This window comes from Oryza sativa, chromosome 6 (genome assembly GCF_034140825.1).
Source record: "Oryza sativa Japonica Group chromosome 6, ASM3414082v1".
Classification (NCBI taxonomy): Eukaryota; Viridiplantae; Streptophyta; class Magnoliopsida; order Poales; family Poaceae; genus Oryza; species Oryza sativa.
Window position 1 is genome coordinate 20,207,001 of NC_089040.1, and position 10,068 is coordinate 20,217,068.

Below are 10,068 nucleotides of genomic sequence, written 5' to 3' on the forward strand. Positions count from 1 at the left end.
TTATCCCTTCGCCAAAGATCGAAGACGATGCAGCCCCGCGTCAGGTGCCAAGTTCCGCCGGAACGTAAAAACAAAAGTGGAAGTGAAAAGGGTGGCGATGCGCCGAATTGTATTGATCGTGAAGATAGTTTACAATGACCCCAGGTGTACATATTTATACCCATGGGTAGATAATAGTCCTTATAGGACAAGAAAGAAACTTTCCTAAAGATAAAAGGAAAACATAAAGTCCTTATAGGACACTAAACACACTTTCCTAAAGATAAAAAGAAAACTAACAAACTATTCCTAATTAATAGATACAACTGCCTTCTTCGGACTCGATCCATACATGGCAATCATCATGAAGCACATCAACTTAATCCGACAATGATTCCAATATCACCTTGCCGGAATCGGCTACATCGGCTTGCCTTGTCCGATTCGGTAACTGCTGATGCACACTGTAGCCGATGCGGTTCCGAAGCCGATTCATACCCTGTTTCCGTTATCGATTTCCTTCCAAATCCGCTTCGGCCTTAACTCCAAATCCGATGTAAATTTACCAACTTTCGTTGTTAACACTACCGGAGACACTAAGGTTTTTTGTTTTTTCTAGACACCAGAGACATGTTTACGGAGTGACGCATTTTCTTATGATTAATTAAATATTTATTATTGTTTTAAAAAATAGATTAGTATAATTTTTAAAGCAACTTTTGTATTGAAACCTTTTAAAAAAACACACCGTTTAGCAATTTAAAAAACATGCACACGAGACACAAGGCAGATGAGTTGGGAAATGTGGAGGAAGAACACAGCCTAAGAGTAAGTTTAATAGTATAGCCAACTACTAACTCCAAATCATATATAGTTAATTTAGTAGCTAATTTATACAATAGTTACCTATAGATATATACTACACAATTCAAACTTGGTCCCACACCTGTCATATCTTGGAGTCCGTGCTGTAGCTGGCTACAAATCTACAACCCGATGCTATTTCTCTCTTCTCTGGTATCTTCTCAAAATGTGTTCAAGGCCGGTCCTAACATTTCGGAGGCCCAGAGCGAAATAAAAATAGAGGCCCTCAATGGGTATAATATGTAGAATATTTTTTTCTTAACGATTGTAGAGCTAATATATCTTCTAAATAGAACATACAAATGCAATACACGCTCTACACACATACGCCTGATAGATAAAGATCATAAGACCCTAAATCACATATCTAACAGAGTAAGGAGAAAGCATAGATAAGAGGTGTCCTACTAAACCTGAATAATTGCATCCTCTAGGTTAGGATGAGTTACTTTGGCCTAGAGGTGGCCAAACGGGCGGCACGGCCCGGCCCGGCACGGGCACGGTTCCGGCACGGCCCGTTTCGGCACGGCCCGTTAGGCACGGCTGATGAAACGGGCCGTGCCGTGCCGGCCCACGTGCCGAGCCGCCGGCCCAAGCACGGCCCGTGGATGGCCGGGCCGTGCCCGTGCCGGCACGGCACGCCCGAGGCCCACGGGCCGTTCGGGGCACGGCGGCCCGTGAAGCACAGTGTTTTTTTTTTTTTAAAAAAGGAAAGGAAATGTATAAGGAAAAAAAATTAAAAATGGAAATAAAATGTTTAAAAAAAAGTAATGATTTACTAATGTTAAAAAATGAAAAAATGGTATTTAAAAAATGGAAATAAAAGTTTTTTAAAAAAGTAATGATTTGCTAATGTTAAAAAAAAAGAAAAAATGGTATTTTTTTGTTGTGTTGAAAAATTTAAAAATATAGATTGTGATTCATTATTTTGAAATAATTTAAAGGTAAATCCACACTTGCGAAAATATTGCAAAAGAATTTGTTAAAAATAGTAATGACCTTTATTAATGTTTATATCATTACAGGATACAATGATACATGCTGCCTCGTTAAAAACTTTGTCATGTAAAAACTCATAGGGGAAAATGAGAAAACCATGACAAAGAAAAGAGTACAGCTCAAAGGTCAGAACTTACTTCTAACAAAATTCTACTGGGGTTGGTCTGGATCCAGGTAGAGTTGCTCGAAGTGGGCGGCCAATTCTTGGTTGTCCGCAGTGTATTGGGCATGTTGTCGAGCAAGCTCCCAGTCTTTAACGCTTAGTAGCATTTCGACGTGGTCGCTGCGCAGAGTCGTCCTCCGGTCTTCGATGATTCGGCCGCATAGACTGAAGGCCGATTCGGAGGACACCGTCGACACGGGCACCGTCAACACATCCCGTGCTAGTTTTGAAAGCACAGGATATGTTATCTTGTGGTCATTCCACCACCCGAGGACGTTGAAATCTTGTGCTTCGTGGTGGATGGCGTCGCTGTCCAAATAACCGGACAACTCTTCGGCCACAACATGCGAAGAGGCGTCTCCACTTGTAGCCGACGAACTGCCACCACCTTGGATTGAACTTGAAGACGATCCACCCCAAATCCTACCCCACTGTATCTTCTTCTTACCTGTAGTGGGGATAGGAGGGGGTCTCCGCTGGCGAACTTCCTGAAACTTTACTTCATATCTTCCAAAAACCTCATATAATTTACGTCTAACCTCAGTATAAAAAGAACTATAATCTACACCTATAGTATCTCCAACAAGTGATAAAATAGCAGACAATCCCCTTAATTTACACCTAGGATCTAAAACAAAAGCAAGAGCATACAACATAGGTATATTTTTCCAATATTTCAAATATTTTTGTTTCATGTGAAAGACAGGTTCAGTTAGAACGTCATCATTTTCGTATTCTTTAAATAAAGTAGCAATTTCAAGAAGGTTGTGCAAAATTATATTAGCAGTTGGATAATAAACATGTGACAAAGTTAGAGTACAATCATAAAAAGTTTCTAGAAATTGGTAAAATTTTTGGACAATTGCCCAAACATGCTCGTTCAGTACTGAAGACCCGTCACTGTTTCTTGGGCCACCACGTGACTGAACAAAATCAGAAAGTAAACTACTATAAGGTAAAACAACTTTTAACATTAAATACGTTGCATTCCACCGATGCTCTGCATCGGTGGCAAACTTACGAGCTTCTACACCGGCCGCATTGCAAAACCTCTTCCATGCAGCAATCCGCGGGTTAGAAGCAGTTAACCACGCGATTGCTTGACGAACAGCATCGATGTGGTCACCTACCCTCTTCATGCCAGTCTTAACAATCAAATTAATTATATGACATGCACAACGCTGATGGAGTAGAAAAGATTGAGCATACACACAAAATAAAGGTTGCAATATTTCAATAGCCCTAGAATTAGCAGATGCATTATCTAGGGTGACAGCAAATATTTTATCAGCAAGATTAAATTCATTAATTACTTCCCTAATTCTTTCAGCTATGTTTTCTCCTGTATGTGAGACATCTATTAACCTAAGCCCTAAAACTCTCTTTTGTAATTGCCAATCATCATCAACAAAATGAACAACTACGCTAAGATAATCCTCTCTAGCTCTACTACTCCATATATCTGAAGTAACACAAACAGAGAAAGTACATGTACTAAACAGTTCCTTAAGTGCAGTTGCTTCCTTGTGATAAACATTCTCTAAATCTCTAGTTGATGTTTGCCTACTCACAGCTTTAAACCTAGGGTTATGAGATTGCTGAATGTAATGTTCAAAAGCAGGGGACTCCCCAAAGTTCAGGGGTAAATCTTGCCTGGCGATTAACCGGACAAGAGATTCCCGAGCAACCATGGGATCGTACTCCCAACTGCGTACCGTACCGTCTGGGTTTAGCATAAGTTGCTGCTGCCGGAGTTGTATTCCTTGCTTCTTGGCACACGACTCCGCATGGCGCTTGAGGTGACCTGTACCACCAGAAGAACGAGCAGATAAAATTTGCCTACATATTCTACAACGGGCTTTCGATACCTCCCTTCCGTCGGGGCATGTTTCCTTTATCTCGTCGAAGCTTTGCCACACACCGGAGGTTCTCGATCTCTTCGAGCCGGTGTGTGTCGAAACACTTCCGCTCGCGGTTCCGGAAAATCCTTCCGAAGCTGTCTCCGCCTGAACCGGTACCTCCTCAACGACAGCCGTATGAACCGGTACCTCCTCCACAGATGGTGGAGTTGGAGCCGATCCGGAGGTACCGTCAAACCCCGACATGTAGTTGGGGTCGAAATCACCCAAGGTGAACGACGGCGACTGGTATGGAAAGTTCGGATCCATTCTGAAAATTTAAACCGACATAAACAAATTTTCGAATATTTATTGAATTCACAAACACAATACAAATAATACACAAATTTGAATATTACTTACATCTTTCCAACCGCGAGCTCTTCAAACCTCTGCGATCAAACTGTTGAACTACGAAACTAATTTTGATTTTTGACAAAATTTGAGCAAATTTTGTCAAAATAAAAAAAAATGCACACTTGAGAACAAAGAGAGCACTTAAAACACTTGAGAGCACAAGATGAGGAGTGTGGGATGAGGAGAAATGGCTGGGGTTCATGCCCTATTTATAGGGCGAAATTTGAGATTTTTTGGAATTTTTTCGAATTTTTTATGAATTTTTTAGCCTCCCAACGGTTATTTTCAAATTTGAACGGTCAAATAGCCGTTAGTGCCACGTGTCGCCTTCCCGTTGGACCGCCGCCCGCCCTGTCAGTCTGTCACGCGCCGCCGGCGCTTTTCGGCCTGACGGGCCGTGCCGGGCCGTGCCGTGCGCGGGCCGTGCCGTGCCGGCCTGCTACAGGAGCCGTGCCGTGCCGTGCCGGCCCGCGGGCTCGGCCAGCGGCCCAAGCACGGCACGGCTACACGGGCCGTGCCGGCACGGCCCGTTACTGTAGCAGGCCGTGCCGGGCCGTGCCTGCTACAGGAACGGCCGTGCCGCGGGCCGCCCGTTTGGCCCGGCCCATTTGGCCACCTATACTTTGGCCCCACTCCCACCATCATAAAATAAACCAGCCCAAATTACGATTACGATGACACTACGCTACGCTAGGTAAGCTTATACTTATTAAATTATTGTAATTATTGTAGAGACAACATTGCAAACACAATCCAATTTCCTATTAATAGTTCCACGACTTTGAGAAAATTGTGACAGTATCAAGTAATTCATGCTAGCATTTTTATAAGAAAATGCAGTGATAACTATAATTGTACGTATCAACATGTATCAGTGATCGATCCTGTATTTAGTGGTGGTTATATTAAATACCATCAATAATCATCTCAATAAAGAAGAGAGAGGAGAAAATGTGTGGAACGGTGAATAAATAATCCAGTGTTAGGATTAATCAAGACTGATCGAGGCCCTTATCACGGCGGGGCCCAGGGCCACCGCACCACTCGCCCTACCCCAGGGCTAGCGCAAACCGAACTCGAGCCAAGCACCCGAAACCGAATTCGAGCCGCGCTGCGGATCCATCACAAAGCCCATCTACCCAAAAACCCAATCATATAGCCCACGCGCGGGCTTGGCGGCTTGCCCCCGTTTGCGAAACCCGATCAACCCCCACCGTCGCATCCAGATCGTACGGCCCAAACGCACCAACTCGAAAATCCCCTCCTCTTCCTCCCTCCCTCCGGCCCTCCCGAGCCCTAACCCTAGCTCTCTCTCCCCATCACCACCGGCGGCCATGGCGCTCGCCATCCGCGCCGCCGCCGCCGCCGCCGGCGACATGGCGCCGTCATCCGCCTCCGACCCGACCCTCGGGTTCCTCACCAAGCGGGACACGGAGGTGAAGCTGCCCCGGGCGACGCGCGTGAAGAACAAGACCCCGGCCTCGGTCCAGATCACCGCGGAGCAGATCCTGCGCGAGGCCCGGAGCGGCAGGAGCCCGAGGTCCGTCCCCCCAAGCAGAAGATCGCCGACTCCGTCGAGCTCTCCGAGTACCGCCTCCGCCGCCGCAAGGAGTTCGAGGACGCCATCCGCCGCGCCCGGTGGAACGTCGGCGCGTGGGTCAAGTACGCCAGGTGGGAGGAGCGGCAGGGGGACTTCGCCCGCGCGCGCTCCGTCTACGAGCGCGCCCTCGACGTCGCCCACCGCGACCACACGCTCTGGCGTGGCGTGGATATGCCGAGTTCGAGATGCGGAATCGGCATATGAACCGAATGTAATGTGTGTGATCGCGCCGTCTCCCTCCTGCCCTGGGTGGACCAGGACCAGCTCTGGTACAAGTACATCCATATGGAGCAAGTGCTTGGAGCCGTCGCCAACGCCCGCAAGGTGTTTGAGCTGTGGATGGCATGGCGTCCTGACGCAGCTGGTTGGAACTCGTACATCAAATTTGAGCTAAGATACGGTGAAATTGAGCGTGTGCGGGCCATCTTTGAGCGTTTTGTGGCCGAACACCCGCAGCCACATACATTCATCCTGTACGCAAAGTTTGAGATGAAGCGCGGAGAGGTGGAGCGGGCACGACGGGTGTACGAGCGTGCAGCAGACCTGCTGGCAGATGATGAGCATGCTGAGGTTTTGTTTGTAGCCTTTGCTGAGTTTGAGGAAAGGTGCCGGGAGGTCGAGCGCGCCCGTGCAGTGTACAAGTATGCACTTGACAGGGTGCCCAAAGGCCAGGCTGAAGAGCTGTACAGGAAGTTCCTTGCCTTTGAAAAACAGTTTGGTGACCGTGAAGGAATTGAGGACGCCATTGTGGGTAAGAGGAGATTCCAGTATGAGGACGAGGTGAGGAAAAACCCCCTCAATTATGATTCATGGTTTGATTACATTAGGCTTGAGGAGAGTGTTGGGAACAAGGACAGGATCAGGGAGGTGTATGAGAGAGCCATTGCTAATATCCCACCTGCAGAGGAGAAGCGTTACTGGCAACGATACATTTATCTATGGATAAATTATGCTTTGTATGAGGAGCTTGATGCAAAGGACATGGAACGGACCAGGGAAGTTTACAGCGAGTGTCTCAAATTGATTCCACACAAGAAACTCACTTTTTCTAAGATGTGGCTCATGGCAGCCCAGTTTGAGATAAGGCAGAAGAATCTTAAGGCTGCACGGCGGATTCTTGGAAATGCTATTGGGATGGCTCCAAAGGGCAAGATATTCAAAAAGTACATTGAGATTGAGTTGTATCTGGGTAATTTTGAACGTTGTAGGACTCTCTATGAGAAGTATATTGAATGGTCTCCAGCAAACTGTTATGCCTGGATGAAGTATGCCGAATTAGAGAAGAGCCTTGGTGAGACTGATAGAGCTCGCTCGATCTATGAGCTTGCTATTGCACAGTCAGCCCTTGATACGCCGGAAGTTCTGTGGAAGGTATGTTATTCTTTCTATTATCCTAATATATCGTCATTTTTATGGCTTTCAGACTAAAAGTGATAGATATTTCCTAGCATGGCTTTAGCCTTTAGTTCCTAAATCAGTTGAATTTCATATTCTAGTGATTTGTTGAATTGACATTGTCTGAGACAACACCCGCACATAAAAAAAACTTGCTTCCTTGTGCTTTCGGAATTGCTGTGGTACCTAAGCATTCCAACATTCATATTTTATAATGTTTGACCATCCATATTCCATAGTCCAACAATATATGTATTTATAATTTAAAGGTACCATTATATTCATTGTTGAAAATATTTTGATTTTCAGTTTATTTATCAATACAGAAGTTAATGAGCCATGCATTGTAAACATCACTAGTAAATATTTTGATTTTCAGTTTATTTATCATTCTAAGGAAAAAAGATGTCCAGAATACAGAACATTTTGAAAATTTGGGCCTTTTAGGAAGTTTTTTAAATAGTTAGGTCCTATTATGATTGACAGATTCTCTCATTAATTTCACTAGAATAATTAATTACTGCAGAAACTGTTATAAAATTATTTATACAAAACTGTTGTACAGCATCAATCCTTGTTACAATATTTGAGAATTCAGACAGCCATAAAGTAGTGATCTTAGAAAATCTATAGACCACCTTAAAATTTTAGTCAGCCAAGAGTACCTTAAAATATGAAATTCCTTTTGTTTGTTTGCTATGTATATTCTTAATCATTTCCTTTTTTGTATCTTACAGGAATACTTGCAGTTTGAAATTGATAAAAATGAATTCCACAGAACTTGTGAACTCTACGAGAGATTGCTTGATAGAACAAAGGATTTGAAGGTATGGATTAGCTATGCTGAGTTTTGAGGCCTCAGTTGGTTTGGGTGGGGAAGACAGTCAAAGTGAGGAGATTAAAAATGAAGTTAGTTATCAACAACAGCAGATAGAGCAGGTTCGAAGGTGCCGAGGTAAACAGAATTTGGAGAACAAATTTACTTTGTCCAGTTGAGTACCTCTGTTCCTTTTGTCATTCATAGTGCAATAAATCTAACCTCTTCTTTATTGCAATTTTCAGCTGTATTTGAACGGGCATTTGAATACTTCAGAACTAGTGCTCCAGAGTTAAAGGAGGAAAGAGCAATGCTCCTTGAAGAATGGCTTAATAAGGAGGTGAGCTTTGGTCATCTCGGTGATGTTACCTTAGTGCAGAAAAAGGCACCAAGGAAAGTGAAGAGAAAGAGACCAGATCCTTCAGAGGATGGCTCCACTACTGCGTATGTGCCTTACTCAATTATTTCATTCTTCTATAGTTTCTCTAACAAGTTTCATTTTACTCTGTGCTATCTGCCCTTAAAAGGAGGTTAAGAAATTTGGTATAACAAAAGGAGACAATAAATAGTTTTGACTCCTAATCTGTTCGCATAGCTTGTTTTCCATTTAGGCTGCCTGCAATTTAGGGAACAAATGTGCTGATAAAACATTTTCCTAAACCTTAGTAGGTATGAGGAGTACATGGATTATATTTTCCCTGATGAGGTTGCGCTGGCACCAAACCTCAAGATCCTCGAAGCGGCCTATAAGTGGAAGAAGCAGAAGACAGATGATACTGATGATGACTGATATAAACAGCAAAGGCTGCCTTGATGCCACTGTTTCTGTGGTCAGAGATGAGCTGATCCTTGTCAAAATCAGATCTGAAGGACTTCCACAATGCTGGGTAAAGTTGTGAATGTGCCCTGCCTTATTGCTCAACTTGTACAATATTATGTGGTTTGTGGCCCCGGCATTGATGAATTGAGTCATCTGTCATGCTCATACTCTTTCATTTTAGTTTTGATATGCACGATCATGTCGCTTGCCTTAATATCTTTTACATCTAGGGAGGCAACTATGTAGCAGTCATATTTTCCTAGGAATGGTGCATGTTGTGTATGGAATCTGTAAGGTGCTGTACATACCAGTCCGATGGATTTTGTGAAAACTTATGTCACACTGGTGATATCCAATTTTGGTGAACAAGATAAGTGAATTGAGGGCAACTCGTGCAGTCACAGGTGTGTCATGTCTCTTATTTTTAGAGTTCTGAAGTGGAGCTCCTCGTGACTCGTCGACAGCAAGATGGGCTCAGATCTCGTTCTCTGCGGGAATAAGTTCACATTAGGTCCCTCTATATGTCGCCCAGTCCGGCTTTCATCCCAGCAAAACCGGGTATGACTCCGTGCAAAAAAAAGGTCGCTCGGCAGTATTGTGCCTGGTTTTGGATGACGTGACGCCTACGTGGCTCCCTTTGACTAGGTCCTCGTCCAACGTGGCGCTTATGTGACAAATGATTCCTGGAAAAATAATAAAAAAAACATGGGACCCACATGTCAGCTACACAAAAATTATAAGAAAAGGTGGGGCCCATGTGGTCCCACATCAGCCCCCTCTTCTCTCTACCCCCTCTTCCTCCCTTACAGAACGGCGAGCGGCGGCGTAGAGAGGGGCGGTGGGCGGAGCGGCGCGTGGCGGCCGGGTGAGGAGGGGCAAAGCTTGCGGCGTCGCAGAGGGGGGGCGGTGGGCGAAGCGGCGCGCTGGCGCTCGGGCGAGACGAGGGGCCGCTCGCGGCGGTCGGGCGAGGAGGGAGGCGGCGCTCGGCGGCCCGCCCTTCCGCCCTCCCGTCGGCCGCCCTCTCCGCCGGCGCGGTGCGTGCCGCCGCTTCTCTCCCTCCCACCCGTCAGTCGGCTTGCGCCGCCGACCCTCTCCCGCCGGCAGCCGCGCACCGCCGTTCCTCTCTCACCCTCCCGCCAGCCGCTGACCCAAACGCACCGCCGCTCCTCTCCCTCC

The 10,068-nt window shown here is 45.6% G+C and overlaps 1 pseudogene; it reads left to right on the forward strand.

The window, feature by feature from the left end:
- The first annotated feature begins 5,551 nt into the window (after positions 1-5,551).
- On the forward strand, positions 5,552-9,289 carry LOC9268891 (uncharacterized; annotated as a pseudogene).
- The last annotated feature ends 779 nt before the right edge of the window (positions 9,290-10,068 follow it).